Source organism: Alexandromys fortis, unplaced genomic scaffold (genome assembly GCF_014885135.2).
Source record: "Alexandromys fortis isolate MF-2015 unplaced genomic scaffold, M_Fortis_MF-2015_v1.1 scaffold_93, whole genome shotgun sequence".
Lineage (NCBI taxonomy): Eukaryota > Metazoa > Chordata > Mammalia > Rodentia > Cricetidae > Alexandromys > Alexandromys fortis.
Window position 1 is genome coordinate 1,932,517 of NW_026067970.1, and position 20,348 is coordinate 1,952,864.

Genomic DNA, 20,348 nt, shown 5'->3' on the forward strand with positions numbered 1-20,348 from the left:
TGTGTTGACTCTCAGTCTGCAGGTGGGGAGGGCATGGCAGTGGGAGTGGCTCTGGGTGTGGTGGCAGGGGTGTGGGGCAACTGCCACATTGTGTTTACAGTTCTGAACAGGGACAGTGCTACAATCCACCAGCTTTCCCGCTCACTTCCCCTGCTTCTTGATTTGGGCACACAGCCCAGGTATACCCTCTTAGTGAAATCTCCTTGGAGATATGCCCTGGAGATGCGTCCTGGAGACTCCCCCTGGAGACATGCCCTGGAGACATCCAGAGGTGTGTCTCTCAGGTGATTCTAAAATCTAATCCAGTTGACAGTGAAGATTGGCCTCACAGGGTGGAAGCAACTCGTGTCCATCAACAGATAAGCCAAATATGGTAAAAAAAAAAAAAAAAAAAGAACATAACAGATTTCAGTCTTAAAAAGAAAGGCCACAACCAGGTGGTGGTGACACATGCTTCTAATCCCAGCACTCAGGAGGCAGAGGTAGGTGGATCTCTGTGAGTTCGAGGCCAGCCTGGTCTACAAGAGCGAGTTCCAGAACTGGGTCCAAAGCAACACAGGAAAACCCTGTCTCGAAAAACCAAAAAAAAAAAAAAAAAAAAAAAAAAGCCTTTCTGACTTGCTTCCACTTGGATGAATTCAGCAAGTCACACAGAAAAACAAACACAACGGAGTCCCCTATGATGAGGTATCCTGAGGACGCAAGTTCACAGGCAGAAAATAGAATGGAGTTGCCATGGGCAAAATGGAGTCAACTGGAGTTGATTGTCTTACTGAATTTGAGTTCCAGAGGTCAGCTGAGACATGCACAGCACTTGAATGTACTTAATGCCACTAAGTTACACACTTAGTGATAAAATGCTAATTTTGCCACAATGTTTTGAAGTACAAAACACAGTTCCACACTCAGTCATCATAATTCAAGATATTCACTTCAAATCTTAAAATCTTCTTGTTTTCACACTTAATTGGGGATGCGTCCGTTTGATTTTTATTTTGTTTTCAGGATGGTGATGCGTCCGTTTGAAACAAGGAGCTCAGACATGATGATTTTACCAACACGAGAGGTGAGGAATGGAGTTCTTGAACTAAGATTGTTTTCTTAGGAAAATTTACAAGCTGCGTCTTAACAGTTTCTCTCAATTGCATCCAAGAACTTTGGCTTGGGGCCTCTTTATATTAAGAACATACACTTGACCTAGTCCTTGAAGGCCGAGTAGCTTCTGCCAAGTGAGAAAGACGAGAACTAGAATTCACAGAAGTAAACACAGCATCTGCCAAGGTCTGTGCTGGTGAAAGGGCAAGGTCTGTCCTAGGAAACAAGGGATATCTCAGTGAGGGTAGAGAGCTAAGTGAATGGCGTGAAATGGCAGAGGCAGGAAGCCAGGAAGAACAGGTTTCCAGTTCTCTGCCCTTCTTTATTCTCACTTAAGCATGTGGCCTTTCCAAATGACAATACCTCTGGAGAAGTTGCATGCAGTTCCATGGTAGAAGAATCCAGCATCTTCAAGTCTCTCTGCTGTTAAAGAGACAAAGAGAAGCATCTTAAGCCAGGTAAGGAAAATGCTTGCACACTTACCAGCACTAACATAGCCCAGTTCCACAGCAGGCATGACTAATGGATGCTTGCATGCTTAACCCTGAAGACTAACTGTAGTCTTGTAGCCTCACCAACTCTGAGGCAGGTGGACCAGCAAATGAAGAGAGCACAGGAGCTAAACTCTTTAACAACATGTCCTAGTTAGAGTTACAACTGCTGCGGCAAAACACTATGACCAAAAGCAAGTTGGTGAGGAAAGCTTATCTGGCTCACACCTCCACATCATAGTCCATCACTGAAGGGAGCCAGGACAGGAACTCATGAAGGGCAAGAAGCTGGAGGCAAGAGACGCTGCAGAGACTATGAAGGCTGGCACTTACTGGCTTGTTCCGCATGGCTTGCTCAGCCTGCGTTCTTATACAACCCAGGTTCCCCTGCCCAGAGGCATCCCACTTACAGTGGGCTGTGCCCTCCTAATCAATCATTGATCAAGAAATACCCCCGCACAATTGCGTACAGGTCAACTGCTAGAGGCGTTTCCTCAATCAAGGTTTCCTCCTCTAAGAACACTGTAGTTTGTGTCAAATTGACATAAATCTAGCCAGCCTACACTGCTACCACATGAAACAGAAATTTGCAAGTTCTGGCCAAATCACAGTAAATATGCGACAAATACGGCCGTTCCACCACTTGTCAGCTCTAAGACAAGAACACGTATTTAAGTCAAGGATGAACGGCTCATGTAGAAATTTCTAACGCTTGCACCGGCAGTGCCTTCTGTGTGCCAAGAACCCAGTCCACACACACATATTTTACCTCATGAACTATTCAACAACCTGCACAGCAGGCATGTTTATTCCTGTTTAAGATGGGAGAATGGGCCTCAAATATCCAAGCAATTAACCTAAGATCACAAGGTGAGAGGAAGTGGGGAGAACTCAGCATGACCTCCCCACCACATCACATCGCTGTAGCACACACCAGCCGGCACACGATAAGACATCATTTTTAGTACTCATCTTGCACTTAGACTAGAGATGCTTGAGGAGCCAATAAATTGCTCCCAAAACCTAAGTATATTCATAATTCCTTTAAACAGTAGAGGCTGAAGGGAGATAGGCACAGATTCTGAAGTTATTAGGTGCAGAAACTCTGCACTAAGTTCACTCAGTAGGAAGGCCTCGGGAGACAAGTCACAGAGGATTCAGAAGGCATCTGATGGGGTTCCATCTGGTTCTAAGAATCCAGTGCTCACCATTAATGTCTGTATTTCTTTCCTGGGGACCTAGTCAGTAGGACACAGCACTCTTTTTAGTGTCAGGCACTTGACAGTAGGGTATCCCTTCTGGCCACCAAAGAAAAGCCACAGAAGGCTCTCCATACACTGGGTTTTGATCCTACTGCACGTACTGGCTTTGTGGGAGCCTAGGCTGTTTGGATGCTCACCTTACTAGACCTGGAAGGAGGTGGGAGGTCCTTGGACTTCCCATAGGGCAGGGAACCCTGACTGCTCTTCGGGCTGATGAGGGAAGGGGAGTTGATTGGGGAAGGGGGAGGGAAATGGGAGGCGGTGGTGGGGAGGAGGCAGAAATCTTTAAGAAAGGAAGAAAGAAAGAAAGAAAGAAAGAAAGGAAGGAAGGAAGGAAGGAAGGAAGGAAGAAAGAAAGAAAGAAAGAAAGAAAGAAAGAAAGAAAGAAGGCTCTCCATAGCCATGGCTGATTGTTTTCACCTATTCTTGAATAAAATTGTCTTTGGTTCAGTCCATTCCTCAGGGGTGAATTCCCCTCTGGGTGAAGAACATTGTTTTATTCTAGAGAAGTGGCCACCCTGAAGTGGGTTTGTTAGGAAATAACCATGCCTGCTGTGGTAGTTTGAAGGAGAATGACCCCATAAAGTCATAAATGTGAATGCTTCATCACCAGAGAGTGGGACTCTTTAAAAGGATTAGAAGGATTGGGAGGTGTGGCCTTGTTGGAGGAAGTGTGCATTGGAGGTAGGCTTTTGTAACATGAAGGGCCTGCTTGTTGGGGTTTCTGACCCACCCAGTATCCCACAGCCAGCATTCCCCAAAGAAAATCACAGAGATCTCCATAAGTTATAAAACTGATTGGCCCATTAGCTTAGGCTACTTATTAGCTCTTGTAGCTTATATTAACCCATTGTTCTTAGCTATGTTAGCCACATGGCTTGGTACCTTTCTCAGCCAGGTAGGTTACATCTTGCTTCTTGGTGGTCTGGGCAGGAATGTGAGGAATGGGCTTCTTCCTTCCTAGCATTCTCCTGTTCTCATCGTCCTGCCTCTACTTCCTGTCTGGTTGACACACCTATACTTCCTTCCAGGCCAATCAGCGTTTATTTAAAACATGATTGACAGAATACAGACAATTCTCCCGCACCAGGCTTTGAGGTTTCAAAAGCCCATGCAAGGCCCAGATTCCCTATGTATGGATCAAGATGTAGCTCTCAGCTACTGCTCCAGCACCTGCCCACTTGCCACCATGCTCCCCTGCCATAATAGTGGATTAGCTCTCTGAAACTATAAGCAAGTCCTCCATCAAATGATATCTTTGTAAGAGTTGCCTTGGCTGTGGGTATCTTTTCATAGCAGCAGAACAGTAACTAAGACACCTGTCTTCTTCTTCTTCTTCTTCTTCTTCTTCTTCTTCTTCTTCTTCTTCTTCTTCTCCTTCTCCCCCTCCTCCTCCTCCTCCTCCTCCTCCTCTTCCTCTTCTTCTTCTTCTTGTGACAGGGTTTCTCAGTGTAACCTTGGCTATCCTGGAACTCACTCTGTAGACCAGTCTAGCCTTGAACACACAGAGATCCACATGCTTCTGCCTCCCAAGTGCTGGGATTAAAGGTGTGCACCACCACCACCTGGCTTAGACCTGTCTTCTTTTAATCTTTCTTTATAAGACATGTTTTATTATAGTCAGATTATTTTATGATTCTTTGTGCCTCTGTGTGTACATGCATGTGTACATGCCTGTGTATGTGTGTTTGGAGTTGGGGCTATACATGTGTGTATGCATGTGTACAAGCATGAAAGTGCATGTGGCTATGGAGGTCAGAGGACAACCTCAAATGCCCTCAGGTGCCTTTGACCTTTCTGTTTGAGACAGAATCAGTTATAGCTTGCCTTCCTGGAACTATGCAAAGTATACCGCACTAGCTGGACAGCATGCTACAAGGATCCACCTGTCTCTACCTTCAATTTCAGACTAAGGGTGTGCCACCATGCCCAGTTTTTTTAAACATTCTCCCAAGATGACAAAGCTATCTCTCTAGCTCCTATTTATAATTCTCAAAACATTTGCCTTGTCCTACTAAAGAGTACTTGATTTATATAAAACTTGAAGTTGTTTCCAAAGGGTTTTAAAATTCCCCTTCTACTTAAGTGTTTAACACCACAACATCTTTCCTATTTGTTATAAATGAGTTAATGCAGATTTGGCAAGACTGCAACACACTTCATATTATTTTTCCCTTAGGGCTTCAAGATTGAATATTTCCCACTACCAATATCTGCAGTTACAAAGGAAACCCAGGGATCAATGAATCCTCATTTCAAAGCTGATCACAGCACACCAACAAAGGAAGAAAAACTGATTTTGTTGCAGAGATGTGAATGTTATACAAAACATACGAGCCAAAATGCTAAATGGGAGTTTGCAGATTCATGCTGAACCCAACTGTGTGGGTTATCTCAGGGTCATAGAAGGTACAAGAGACCGATACAAGAAGGCACAGTTCTTGTTTTTGGAATTTCCTGCTTCATGGAAATGTCTGCTGGATACTATGGGCCTGTAGGCTGAAGATTGATGACCCAACAGTACAAAAGAACTTTGGGTGACTGTCCAGACAGCGAGATGTCTCTGTCATTTCTAGAGTTTTGGAAGTTGTTTACTTAGGTAATATTATATCCTTCTGGAGTCTTTGATGGAGTTGAAGAGTGGATAGTTATGGTTTCTCTTAGTTATGATAAAAGATAAAATTGATATAAATATTGTAACTAATTCTTACTTGATAACTTTTGTTATATGTAATTTTACTATGTTAAAGTTAAAGCCTTTCTTTTTTTTGTTTAAACAGAAAAAGGGGAAATGATGGAGGTGGGTCTTGTGTCTATCTGTTGCTTTCATTGGTTAACTAATAAAGAAAACTGGTTGGCTTTTGATAGAACAGAAAATTAGGTAGGTGGAGTGGACAGAACAGGATGCTGGGAGAAAGAAGCCGAGTCAGGCAGTTGCCATTATTCTCCCACTCCAGACAGACGCAGGTTAAGATCTTTCCTGGTAAGCCACCTCGTGGGCTACACAGATTATTAGAAATGGGTTAGATTAATATGTAAGAGCTAGCCAATAAGAGGCGGGAACTAATGGGCCAGGCAGTATTTAAAAGAAAAAAAAAGAAGGCACAGTTCTGGGCCCAGCTCAACTTCTTCAGGTCTGTGTGCCTTTGGATTCTGAGCAGTAAAACTGAGATGACAGCCTCCTTGCCTCCCATTTCACTGGATTGCTTTGAAGAGAGGATGAGATGTTGCATACTACATGCCCAGGAAACAATGCACCACCCTGTCAAAGGCAGAGCTAGTTTTGCAGAGGCTGCAAGCATTTATTCTGCATCAAGGAATGCTAGAACTTTGCCCACTCAGTTAATCCTCTAATAGCTTGCCGTCAGATCACCCTTTCTATCCACCACAGCATTCTAAAAACTGTCTCAACTTAGTGGCTGAGAGACTATGGAAGTGAAGTCACAACTAAGCTGCAAACCAAACCTCCACATTCCATGGATTCGGGTCCTACCTTCTCCCCAAGCTGCCATGAAGTGTGTATTTTAAAACTCAAACCATATTTTATTTATTTATTTGTGTGTGAGAGAGAGTGTGTGTGCGTATGCAAATGCATACCACAGAATGCGTGTAGGACAGAGGGCAACTCTCAGGACTCAGTTATCTCCTTCCGCCATGGATTCTAGGGCTTGAACTCAGGTCCAGGAAGTCAGGCTGCAGGGCGTTGAACAATCTCACCACCCCCAAACCATGTTTTAAATACACAGAATGTGTGCTAATTCACTTTTGTTGCTGTGCTAAGCCTCCACAACCAGAGCTACTTACAGAAGAGTTTGTTTTGGCTCACAATTCTGAAGGGAGAGCCCAGAATGATGGGGACAAAGGGCAGCAGGTGGCCAGAGAAGGAAGCTGAGAGAATGAGTGTGGGGCTGTCAGTGATGCTTCCTCCGGCAAGGATCCACACCCTAAAAGTTCTCTAACCCCCCAAGAAGCACCACCAGCTGGGGACCAAGAGTTCAAACACATGAGCCCGTGGGGGTTATTTCTCATTCAAGCCACCACATAGGGTAGGTCACTTTAAAGGGGCATACCATTGTCAGTCCTGGAAATGAACCCACATCCTTACCTTTTGTGCAATGCAGACCTCCGTCCCCTTTGTCTACCTGAACTCTAGACACACTTGAGCTGAGTAGGCCCCAGGAGTCATTTCTCTCTCCCCTTCAATTAGCGCACTGTGGTTCTCAATAGACAACTGCTTCTCCAGCAGCAGCTGGTAACAAGGAAGGCAGGGGATCAGGGATCAGGTCCTACGCCTTGGGTGGGATGGGCACACAGGAGGAGGGGCTTCAGGGCTCAAACACTCATGAAGATGCTGTCTCCTTCAAGTAAAAGGCTCTTGGTTCTAGCCGCCCAGGTACTGTATAAATTCGAACAGTTTTCTTAACTGCAAGTGTATAGGGGCAGAAATTTTATCTCTTATTAAGCATATTATTTACCTGTGTAAAAGTACGACGTGTGCATTATAAATGCTACACAAACATGAACTGCTAGACCAAATTTTCAGAGAAAGGAAGCGACACACGTGCCTTAGATTCCACTGTGATAAACACCATGACCAAAAGCGACCTAGGGAGGACAGGGTCTGTTTCTTCCTATGGCTCTGATATAACACTCCATTATTGGGGGAGTCAGGAACTCAAGGCAGGAACCTGGAGGTGGGAAGGGAGGCAAAGAAGGAACACTGTTTACTGGCTTGCTTTTCCTGACTCTCAGCCTGATTTTTTTTTAAATTTATTTATTTATTATGTATATATACAGTATTCTCAGTACTCTGCCTGCAGACCAGAAGAGGTCACCAGATCTCATTATAGATGGTTGTGAGCCATCATGTGGTTGCTGGGAATTGAACTCAGGACCTTTGGAAGAGCAGGCGGTGCTCTTAACCACTGAGCCATCTCTCCAGCCCGTCTCAGCCTGATTTTTATATATCTTAGGACTCCCCACCCACTCACATCAGTCAAGGCTGTACCCACAGGCTTGTCTATAGACTAACCTTTTTTTCTGGTATTGATTTTTTTTTTTTTTTGTTTCAGACACTATATTCTGATTACAGTTCCCCTCCCAGTTTCTCTCAGCCTCCGGTCCCATCTGGATCTACAGCCTTCCTGTCTCATTAGAAAACAAGCAGGCATCTAAAGAATAATAATAAAATAACATACAATAAGATAAAGCAAAAACAAATTGGAATAGGACAAAATAACCAAACATAAAAAGGAGCCAAAGAAAAAAAACACAAGAAACTCATATAGATGCAGAGACACATATGTTTGCATGGAGGGGAATCCCATACAAACACAGAACTGGAAGTCACAGCATACGCCCACAGGACCGGAAGTCATAGCATATGCCCACAGGACCGGAAGTCATAGCATACGCCCACAGGACCGGAAGTCATAGCATACGCCCACAGAACCGGAAGTCACAGCATAGCCCACAGGACCGGTAAGGCTTTTTTAAAGGGCGCACTCTGACAACACTATGAGATGAATAACCTCCAAGGATGCACTGAGGGATGCATGCTGTGTTGGCCACAAGGATGCACTGAGGGGTGCATGTTGTGTTGGCCGTCTACTGCTTGGCATAGGACCTACCCCTAAGGGGCTGTGCCATAGTCTCTGTGAGACTGTGTGTGCCAGTCCTGTTGTGTTGAGAGGGCCTTGATTCTCTGGAGTCCAATATCCCCTCTAAGTCTTACACTCTTTCTGTCTCCTCTTCCAGAGTTCCCTAAGCCCCAATGGGAAGGATTTGATGGGTGCATTCCATTTAGGGCTCTCACTCTCTGCACACTGTCTGGCTGTGGTCTCTGTATTCGTTCCCATCTGCTGCAGGAAGAGACTTTTCTGATGATGGCTGACCACGGAACTGATCTATGAGTACAGTAGAATGCCATTAGAACTTGTTTCATTGCTACATTCCTTTAGCAGAAGAACAGTATTTGGCTTTCCCCTAGGTCTCTGGCCTATCTACTCTTAGGTTCTTGGCCACCTGAGCAGTGTTGGAGATGGTTCCATCTCATTGAGTGGGGCTTAATTCGAATCAGATGTTGGTTGGTTACTCCTAGAAGCTTTGTGCCACTATGGCACCGGCATATCTTGTGGGCAGGCACCATTGCAGATCAAAGCTGGGTTGGTTATCGTCCTCTTTTGGTAGTGTGCAGAGTAGCTTCCAGAACCATGATACTAGGACATAGGATGAAGGCACCAAGTAGGCACCAGCTCAGCTTCTAGGTGCTCAATGAGTTGTGTAGATGTTATCTTCAGCAATAGGGTCTTACTGTCAGTTTGTGGAGAGCCACCAATAGCCATGACTATAGCCTGGGTTGTCTGGGGTTTCTAATGGGACTCCTTCGGTCAATAACTCAAATGTAACCCATTCCTGGTATTGAATGCATCATTTGGTGATGACAGATGTCCAGTTGGGATTCTGTCTCCCCTGAAATTTTAATGATCTCATTCAGATTGTCTTCATCTATGTATTTATTTTAGGAAGCTTCTACTGTATTCGATTTCCATATGACCTCTCAAATGGTTCTTAGCTTTAGCTGTTCCTCCCTCTGGTCCCTCCATTCCCTTCCCTTTTTCCTCTCCCTCCCTGTTTGATCCTCTCATTAGAGTCCACCCATAACTATCCAGTCTATTTCCCCTTCCTAAGGAGCATTGTTCCATCCCCTAGTCCCTTCCTCTCTAACTAACCTCTATGGTTATGTGGGTTATAGCTTGCTTATCAGTGACTTCACAGCTAACATCCACACGTAAGTGAATATGTACCATTTGTTGTCTTAGGGTTACCATTGCTGAGATGAAACAGCATGACCAAATGCAAACTGGGGAGGAAAGGGTTTATGTGGCTTATGCTTCCACATCATTGCTCATCATCAAAGGACGCAGTCACAAGGAAGTCAGTCACCACAGGAACGCGAGCAGGATAGGAACTCAGCAGAGAAGGAACCTGGAGGCAGGAGCTAAAGCAGAGGCCATGGAGCAGTGTGCTAACTGGCTTGTTCCCCATGGCTTGCTCAACCTTTCTTATAGAGCCCAGAGTTGGCACAGTCTACCATGGGCTGCGACCTTCCCCATCAATCACTAATTAAGAAAGTGCTCTGCCAGCTTGCTTGTCTTCTGAAGGCATTTTCTCATTTGAGGTTTCTTCCTTTCTAATGACTCTAGCTTTGTCAAGTTGACATAAAACTAACCAGTACATTTGTCTACAGCTCAATCTGAGGGAGACGTTTTCTCAATTAGGATTCCTGCCTCCCTGACAGCTTTAAGTTGTGTCAAGTTGACAAAACCAATGAGCACAGAGAACTTAAATTCTGTTTCTATTCCAAGAATTTTAAAACATACCTTTATTAACAGCCAGTTGTGTGTTGATTCCATACAGTTAACGCTCAGAAGTACTGAGTCATCTCTTCGGTAGATTAAATGCTATGAATATGAATGAATAACCACTCTATTGGATCTTCTCCCTTCTGCATCTTTCTCCATGCCAAATTTCCTCTTCTTCTTCCTTCTCTTCAATAGGCTCTAGCTGTACTGTCCACGATATCTTCAAATTGACAACCTTCTTGCCTCATGCCCTGAGTTCTGGGATTACAGGTATAGGCCACAATGTCTGATTATGATGATTCCTTCTAAAGAGTTATACAATGGCCTTTCAGCTAGGAAAATAGAGGCAGACACTGGCCTAAAATCACGTGGGACTTGCTTCGGTCAAACACAATAATAACCGTGGATCTGACTGTCATAATAGAAGTCTTTAAAAAAAAAAATAAAGTATCTTACGTATCTTTAGAAATAGGAGGCATGGCATACCCTACAGGGCTGCTTGGAAAACCCAAGGGTTGGTTAGGAACCCGCAGGAGCAAAGGAAAACCATGAGACTTTGTTGTGTTTTTCATAGGAAGAAGAGGGCAGAACAGAATGGTTCAAGATTGATCCGATGGAGTAATCTCGATGAGTTCTGGGGGGCTAGAGCTGTCCCCAGCTGTCTGGTATTTAGGTGGTGATTGATTAGGACAGGGAACTGAGGGCCACAGTGCCAGAGGTCAATAGAGGAGGTGTTTGGAGCTGAGGCTCCTGATTGGTTGGTTGCCTAAAAAGGTGCACTCGGGAGGAGTGGTTTGTGCGAGCATCCCCACTGGGCTACACCTGGTCTGGCTCTGGAGCTATCACCTAGCCCCAATCCATCTTTTGTTTAGCAGATACCCTTTATTTCTCTTGTCACCCTATGTGAATCTTACCTGAGGGCTTCCCAAGGACACAAAGCCTGTGCAAAACTTGGTGGGGGGAAATCCAAATCCTCGCTTTTATTTTGAATTTGCACTTGGCATTGTCTTTTTGGAAGCTTAGGCAGGTTGTTTGGAGCATATGGAAATCAACTGGCTAAGGTGTAAATTGGAGAACAATACAAGAAACCCTGTGCTATAGTGGTATATTTAATAAATATAGCTTGCCTGAGAATCAGAAGGGCAAATCAGGCTTACTAGCCAGCTGTACAGGCCAGGGAGTGGTAGTACACACCTTTAATCCCAGGACTAGAGGCGGTCGGACCTCTGTGAGTTCAAGGACACCATAGGCTACAAGATTGAATCTGTGTAAAAGAGTAACAGAGCTCACACAAAGGTGATCCCAGGACTTGGAATCACACACATTTAATCCCAACACTAGGGAGGTGGAGACAGGAACAATATGGCTGGGCAGAGAGAGGACTATAACGGGGAAGAGACAGGAACTCAGTGGAGTGTGACGTTTGAGGGTTCCTGGAGACAGGATCTTGCCCCTTCAGTCTGAATGAAGATTTGGTAGAGATAAAAGGTGTCTCTAGTGGTTGACTGCTTTGCTTTTCTGATCTTCAACTTGAACCCCAATATCTGTCTCTGGGTTTTTATTATTTGTGTAATACTGGGCAAAAGGATAGCAGTACAGTCCTTAGAGGCTGGATTCATCGTGCATCCAAGAAAGGCTAAATTCACTCTTGAGGTGCTTCTGAGGTTTTCTTTCTGTAAAGTTTTGTTTTGTTTTGTTTTGTTTTGGGCCCAACAAACCTCTCCGCCAATGCAATAATCCAAATCAAACCAAATCAAACCGAATTAGAAAAAGCCCAGGTTTAATGGATGCCAGCGCTCCCCCGGGGTGGCACTTCAGACTCCCCTCCCACCTCCCCCTCCCAAATCCCCCAGGAAACCAGGGAGAGGGAGAACTGGAGGGCACTCTGTGGGAGTGGTCTTGATCCTCTCTGGGGAGGAGTCACCATTTGGCGGGCTTTCTCAGACATAGAGTCTAGACTGTGATAACTCCCAGGGGAGGGGGCTTGAAATGGAACTTTCCACCAATGTTCCAAAATGAATGCCGGGAGCTGGGGTGACACTTCCAACTAAACACTTTCCACATACCCACACCGTGACAGTTGTTTGTCGTGTGTAGAAATCCGTCAGTTCTTGGAAAGAGAGTCTGGTTAGCATTATGACTTGAGTCTTAAATGTCCCCCACTGGCTCATGTGCATGGCCACCTGCTCTGCCAGCTGTTGGAGCTGTTCTGGGACATGTGGAGACTTTGAGAATGGAACCTAGTACAAATAAAAGCCACTAGGGGTAGGGCTTTGAAGGTTATACCCATCTCTGATGGGCTAGCACTCTGCTTCCTGAGCCACCATGATGTGAGTAAGAACCCTGTAAACTCCAGCTGTCACGAACTGAGCCACTCCAAACAGCATGCTTTCCCCAGGGTAAGGAAGTGAACCCCCTGAAATGTGAACCAAAGGAAACCTCTCCATGTTTAATCTCTGTCACATGGTCTGTCACAGGGGAAGAAGAGAAACTGCAGTCAACAAGAACCCACAATGTCAAAGCAGCAGGATTAAAAGGCACAATTAATCAACACGCCAACTGTAAGTCTCTCGAATTATACAGGATGTCGCTTCTCCACAGCCCTCACTCCACCTGTCCAAGAGTCTTCTCAGGAGAAGTCTTCCCAAGAACTTGTTGATAAGAACTGACATCGGGGAATTTACTAATGTTTTCAAGGAATAATTTAGAACCATTCATTTGAGCGATAAGGCTGAGAAGTTCCCTAAATAAATTATGTACCAACCCCAAAGCAAAGTTGTCAATTAATAAGCACGAAGTTCAGCTACATGTCTGCAAACAATAGCTTGTCAACATAAATCTTTGCCCTTTTTGGCATAAAGTCTAGAAGTAGGCAGTTGAGAACAGGCTACACCTCGGGGCATCCGTGATCCTTTGAGTGCCGGCTGAAGAATCCTAGAACTTTCTTTTGTTCCTCGTGTTTCCCAATGCCAGTGTTGAGGAAGAGCAAACAATAAAAAGAAGTAGATGTACAGGTAGCTGCCTTTCAGAGACAATGTCTTACCTAACTGGCCAGAACTCAGACACACTGGACAATCATGAAAAAAAAAAGTCGTTGTTACTGAGTTAAAATAAAAGGCTCTTAGGATTAGATTTTGGAGATAATTTATGGTCCCCATCAGACACTGTGCTTTGAGCTTCTGTCATCCTTCTACATTCCCTCTATACCACCAATTCCAAAAGTAGGCCAGATACTTTCCAAGTCTGAAATCTGTCATTCTAAAACCTTTACTTCTCTTATTCTCCGATGTTGGGCCAAGACTTAAGTCTGGTTTGTTCTACTACACTAATCTCTCTTGAGCAATTTCAGACAGGGGTTCTGCCATCTGGTCTATCGTTCTCCTAACTTGGTGCCTCTCCCTCCATCTAATCCCCCACATGCCCTTTCAGATCATGTCTTTGCTGAAACAGGAGCCTTTTCCTGAGTGTTTATCTGCCTATGTCTTTTGCTGCCTAGAACCCTTTCAACATAAAGCCCAAGGGACAAACACAATGCAGCAGGCCCTCCATGCTGTGTGGTCCCCGACTGTCCCTCTCCCGTTATCCCCCTTGACCCTGTCCTCATATATACAAGTCCATATAACCAAAACTATATAAGATCTCAAATCTGCCACAGAACTCGGTGACTCCATGCATCTGTGCACACTCAGTTAGCCAGAATGCTCGTCTCTGACTCTAGGGAGCATTTGAGGATTTCTGTCATTATTCAAGACCCATGTCTGCAATGCTTTTCTCTTCTGACACAAGATGGGCACGGCTTCCTCGGCGCCACCCCAGCCATGCTCCCATATGCTGCAATGATTCATTTACACATTGATCCATCCTCCAAGGGTCTGAGTTGCTGCAGGACAGGAACCATGTCTTACTCATCTTTGAAGAATTAACACTAAATGTATCTGCCAAGTAACAAGCCCTCAGTAACCATCCACACAGCAAAGAAAGCTCTGGCTGGGAGGAGGTGCCCTCTGATGAACCTTTTTACCCTGAAACACATAGGCGAGCCTGCACTTGCTGTCTCTCTGCCCTCGAATTGCAGTTGGCAGGTAGTTCTGGCTAGAATCTCAGCTGGAGACTGGGATATGCACTACTTGGCCCCAGTTTTGGCACCAGAGATGACTGTCAGGAGAGACAAACACGTACCTGTGAGTGCTGATACCTAAAGCAACCAGGCCAAAAGCCACCGTTTCACAGCAAATGCTTCAAAGTCAAGTGATGGCCCAAATAGACGAGAGACCGGGTCTTAGTTTATGGTGTGGTTAACTGGTGGCCCTACCTTAAACACACCGTGATGATGAAATCATCACGTCAGTTGGTATGCCCTCTTGTTACATCATCAAATAAGGATAAAACAAAAAGATTTTTAAACAGATATGGACATAGATGTCTTAAGTTAATAACTTTCTATATTATTTCAAACATAAAAATAACTCTACTCAGCGGTAGAGGGTTTGCCTGGCTTGCATGGGACCTAGCTTCCATCTTTAGCATAGAAAGAAAGGGGAGAGGATGGGAAGGAGAGGAGAGAAGAAAAGGGGGAGGGGAGAAGGAGAGGGAAAATACAAAGCATTATATATACAACTATAAATAAAATGTTGCTACAAGGCGATTGTCCACAGAGACTTCTAAGATGGCAACATGAATCCTAAAAGTATCCCAACCGCACAGCGATGTGACCTAAGGGTCCAGCAGCATCGCTGATGTATACAGCACCTTCCTTTCATCCTTTGGCTTTAGGACAAGATGCAAATAAAGTTAATAAAGGCAAACAAATAAATAAATAACTCAAGTTCTATGTAAATTCTTTATGCCGCCCTCACCCCAATCCTTAAAACAGCTGCAGTGATGTTTTGGGCTATCCAATGATAACAGCACTGTGGGTTTTCTTTACTTACTTTTGGTACTAGGCACTGAACCCAGTACCTCATGTGTGCTAAGCACATACTCTACCACCAGCCCAGATGCCTTCTGGTAAAGGTGGTTTGAAGTTACTCACCTGTTAGGATGCTGTTGCAGCTTCTGATGGCAATGCCGTGACAGGGGTGGCCCAGAAGGCCCCAAAAATGGATCCTGCTGCTGATGGCGGTAAGATGATCCGGTTCAGCTGCTCCCCTGAGCACGGGCTCTCTGGCCTTCTGCTAAGTGTTGCAAGCAGCTTTTCTGGGAACTAGATGGGAACCTGGCTTTGCCATTTGCCAGCTCTGAAATACTGGGAACATTACCTAACTGTTTTATTTTCTTTGAAAATTGAGGGTGATCCTAGCGTGACTTCATTATGAAAATTAACTGAGATGATCCAGGTAAAGGGTCTAACATGAAACCTGATGCTGATTAAGTGTTCTACAAACTTGACCAATTGTATTATAATTAAGAATAGAGCCATTACCCTCCTTAGTACAGGATAATGTCACTCAGGAGATTGGGGTGCGATTCCCTGATGGGAAGGTGATACAGCCAGAGTTATCTGAGAAGAAGAAACCACAGTTGAGAAGATGCCTCCATAGGACAGCCTCTGAGCAAACCTTCATTTTCTTGACTAGTAATAGATACCAGAGGGCCTAGCCTATTGTGAGTGGTACTGTCCCTGGGCTGGTGGTCCTGAATTCTATAAGCAAGAAGGCTGAGTAAGCCAGTAAGCAGTACCTCTCCATGGCCTCTGCATCGGCTCCTGCCTCCAAGTTCCTGTCCTGTGTTTGGACTTCCCTTAGTGATGGGCTATGATGTAGAAGTGCGAGCTGAAATAAACCCTTTCCTCCTCGAGTTGTCTTTGGTCTCAGTATTCAGTCACAGCAATAAAGACCCTAGGACAGGAGTCAAGACAGGTATGGTGGCACACACAAATTTCACCCGGGAGGCAGAGGTAAGTGAGTGCTTGGAAGCTTCAGACCAGCCAGTTAGACAGTAAGACCTTGTCTCGTGTGTGTGTGTGTGTGTGTGTGTGTGTGTGTGTGTGTGTCTGTCTGTCTGTCTGTCTGGGATTGACTCCTGTCTTTATTGTTTGATAGTTATGCATAGTAGGACTTTCTCTTGAGGATCACCAGCCCCCAAATAATGACCTGGAGACTTAGTATTAATCATGAAAGCTTGGCCTTAGCTTAGGCTTCTTTCCAACTAGCTCTTACAATGTAATTAACCTGCTTCAGTTAATCTACATTTGCCACATGGCTTTGTACCTGTCCTCCATTCTGTATGTCCATCTCCTTCCGTGTCGTGCTGGCATCTCCCTCATGCACTTAGACTCATCCCAAGTTCCTCTCTCTGCCCAGAAGTCCCACCTAACCTCTCCTGCCTAGCTATTGGCCATTCATCTCTTTATGAAACCAATCAGGTGCCTTAAGCAGGCAGGGTAAAACAGCGATATATCTTTACACAGTTTGCTCAGCTACCCCACAACAGCTATGTGCCACTGCAAAAGCTGTTTAAGTTCACGGTGTTTCAGTTACCTGCCTTATAAAATAAAAGTAATAGTAGATTATTGTGAGAGCAAATGAAATTAGGTCTACGGCATGCTGAACATTTTCTTCTCATCTTCTGGAGTGGTACTCTTCTAATGGTTCCTTTGACTGGAGTACACGGGTTATGGGCAGTGACCACACCCCCAGCAGTGGACTGCCTGATCACAGAACACAGTCTTTTCCTAACTATTCAGAAGGATCTCTGGGAGTTCCCAGACAAATGCTGGTTCTAATGCGACAACACTGTCACGGATTTATCTGCCACTTCACCTGCTACCATCCTGTTAAATATTTGCACAGCTGCCCCCTTCACAAAAACCTTGAGAAATTATTTCCCCAGCACACATTTAAGGTGATATGCAAGATTTTTCCTTAGATGCAAAGGCAGTAATTTCTGGTAACTGAAAATACCTAAATTTTAAAATAGTGACATTCATTAAAATCTGTGCCAAACAAAATTTAAATATCGTAGTGATTGAATACCAACAATTAGCCATTTAAATATATATAAACAAGTTTTTATTTAATCGTTAGAATCTATAATTTTCTTTTTTCTTGAAATTATTTGATGGTGTAACATTTATACTGAGGCCTTTTTAATTGTCCTATTAGCCTTTTCTGCAGTCAAAATGCAACTGAATTGTGACTGAAATTTGTTTTCATTCCCATTATCGTGGTTCACTAAGTATTAAGCATTTTTCTCTAGATTTAGTCCTTATTAAATTTTTATAAGTAAGCAGTTAAACAGACAGATCCAAATATAAGTTTTGGTAATACATATTTTTTCAATAATTATTACAACATGCAAGAAAACTATTTGTATTCCTCTCTTCTTTCCTTTGTTTTTTTTTTAATATTTATTTATTTATTATGTATACAATATTCTGTCTGTATGCCTGCAGGCCAGCAGAGGGCACCAGACCCCCATTACAGATGGTTGTGAGCCACTATGTGGTTGCTGGGAATTGAACTCAGGACCTTTGGAAGAACAGGTAATGCTCTTAACCTCTGAGCCATCTCTCCAGCCCCCTCCTCTTTCCATTGTATCCATACAAAGAACTCATAGAGTCCTGGGTCAAAAATCCCTGGTGCCAACCTGAGCAGATGGCCCAGATCATTACTCCAGCCCTTTCAGCTTGATGTAATGCTTGGGTTGAGACATGGTCCTCTACAAGGCCAAGCCACTGAGCTCCTGTGGAAACACTTGGATCTACACAAGCCAATTGGAATAGCTCAGCAAATGTTCAATAGCATCAGACAGGGAGGACCAACAGCTATGCCAAGACTCATCATGATCCCCAAATGAACCCTGCCATGGTCCAAATTTAAAATATATAGAGAAGGAAAAAATTAGCCAGACATTGTAATGCATGCCTATATTCTCAACACTCTGAAAGCTGAGGCAGGAGGAATGAAAGCTTGAAGCTAGCCTGGGCTAAACGATAAGAACCTATCAAGAAAGGAAGGAAGGCTCCAAAACCACATAGAAACCCTGTCTCAAAAAACAAAAACAAAAAAGAAAGAAAGAATGGAAGGAAGGGAGGGAGGGAAGGAAGAAGGAAGGGAGGAAAGCAGAAAGAAAGAGAGAGAGAGAGATTCCAAATGACATAAATGGAAAAATAATAGTGTTTTTGTCTCTCCTCCCAAGTGCAGGGATTAAAGGTGTGTACCACCATCATCAGGCAAATTAGAGGGTCTTAATTAAAAGAAGGATCTTGTCTAATACTTTTTTGCCTGAGTGGATGGAAGCCCAAGACTGAATGTCCTATCACCTAGAACTGCGCCTGGCACACATAGCCATTCAGTGTGTGTGGTCAGATGAATTGTCCCTTGTCCTTATGACGTCCTCAAGGATTTCATCCCTGGGAAAAAGCAGTTTAGAAAACTCTAAGACAAAGCATTTTAGACTCCTCTGTAAGGCAAAGAAGAGGAATGTGTAAAGGGTACAAAGAAGACAATTGAAAACCCAATGGCTCAGCGGTTAAGAGCACTGATTGCTCTTCAAGAGGACCTGGGTTCAACTCCCAGCACCCACGTGGCAGCTCACAACTGTCTGTAACTCCACTTCCGGCGATCAGACATACAAACAGACAAAACATCAATGCATAAAAATAAAAATAAATCATTTAAAAACAAACAACAACAAAAAAACAAGTTCAGAAGATTCTGATCTTATCTGTTACTGGAGTTTGTCTGCAGCAAAGCTGAGGAGAAACAGCCGACTCTTTAGAAAGACCTCCTTGCTCAAGACTCAGCTTTAGAGCGGAGTCTGCAGAGACGGCAGTTGTTCTGGGGAGAAGCTGTTGGCTTCAGGAAGAGGAGATTCTTTCAGTGTCATCATTTCGGGTTGGATACTTCCCAAACCAGAATCAACCTAAAAAGAAATGCTGGGCGAGACACGCAGGCTTAACTCACTCCACAGAAGAGCTGGGAAGCAGACGCATCGAAGGGCGTGGTTATCCGAACTTCAAGCCAACAGTAGTGGCGATGGTTGAAATGACATTAACTCTCAAGGTCAAGATACAGAGAGAAACTGACAAAGAGACAGAAGGACCCATGAACTCACTCAAGACATTCAAATATCTGTGGTCGTGGAATGACCACCCTGTGCCTGGGGCAGTGCTGGGTGTGGTGGAGTATGTCATCAGATCATACAAAATAGATCTGCCAAGGGGGAGGCTTACATGGAAGTTGTGTGGCAAATGTTCTAGGCATTGTGTGATGGAGAAGGGTCATCTTTCTATCTGTTGTTTCATTGGTTAAGCAATAAAGAAACTGCCTTGGCCCTGATAGGACAGAAAATTAGGTAGGCGGAGTAGACAGATCAGAATGCTAGGAGAAAGAAGCCCAGTCAGGCAGTGGCCATGATTCTCCTCTCTGAGGCAGACACAGGTTAAGAATCTCCCTGGTAAGCCACCAGCTCGTGGTGTTACACAGATTATTAGAAATGGGTTAATCTAGATGTGAGAGCTAGCCAGTAAGGGGCTGGAGCTAATGGGCCAAGCAGTATTTAAAAGAATACAGTTTCCGTGTAATTATTTGGGGTAAAGCTAGCTGAGCGGTGGGAGGCGGCCCTTACACAGGGGCTCTGTGTCCCTTACACACAGAGAGAGAAAGAGACAGAGACAGAGACAGAGAGACAGAGACTGAGAGCCAATTACTATCTTCAGCCCTTTCCTTCCAATATATCCTATTTTAGGAAAGAAAGAAAATTTCATCACTACGCTTGGGGAAAAAGAAACATGGCAGCAAGAAGCCTCCTACTGTGCTCCAAACTTCTCATCAAATACTCCTCTCTGAGGTAAGTTCTCCAGAATCTATTGTATAGTCTGGTGCCTCCGATGATCATACCTGACTGAACTCAGCGTCCAGTTTCCAGCCGTCCACATAAATCCTTATCAGCTGTTCACCTGAGGAGGCTTAAGGCAGAGCGTGGGGCTAGCTTCTCTCTGATCCTGACCACAGCAGTACAGCATCCTAACAAACCAGTTCTCAGTGGCCTTTGAAAGGCCATATCAGTTGTCCTTCCTTCCCACCCCACCCCCCCAGAGACCCAGAGGAAGGGAGAGGGGAGGGAGGGGGAAGACCGACTTGGGTAGACTGGAAAGAGCTCCATCTTTTCCACAGCATCTCAGCTCCTGAAAA

At 44.5% G+C, this 20,348-nt stretch overlaps 1 long non-coding RNA gene across 1 annotated transcript; it reads right to left on the reverse strand.

Moving 5' to 3' along the window:
• Positions 1 to 780: 780 nt before the first annotated feature.
• Positions 781 to 15,327, reverse strand: LOC126509545 (uncharacterized). The gene is made up of 3 exons (XR_007594184.1): positions 15,245 to 15,327; positions 1,459 to 1,518; positions 781 to 1,311 (listed from the first exon to the last, which is right to left on the reverse strand). It is a non-coding gene; the product is annotated as an uncharacterized lncRNA (long non-coding RNA).
• Between the last annotated feature and the right edge of the window lie 5,021 nt (positions 15,328 to 20,348).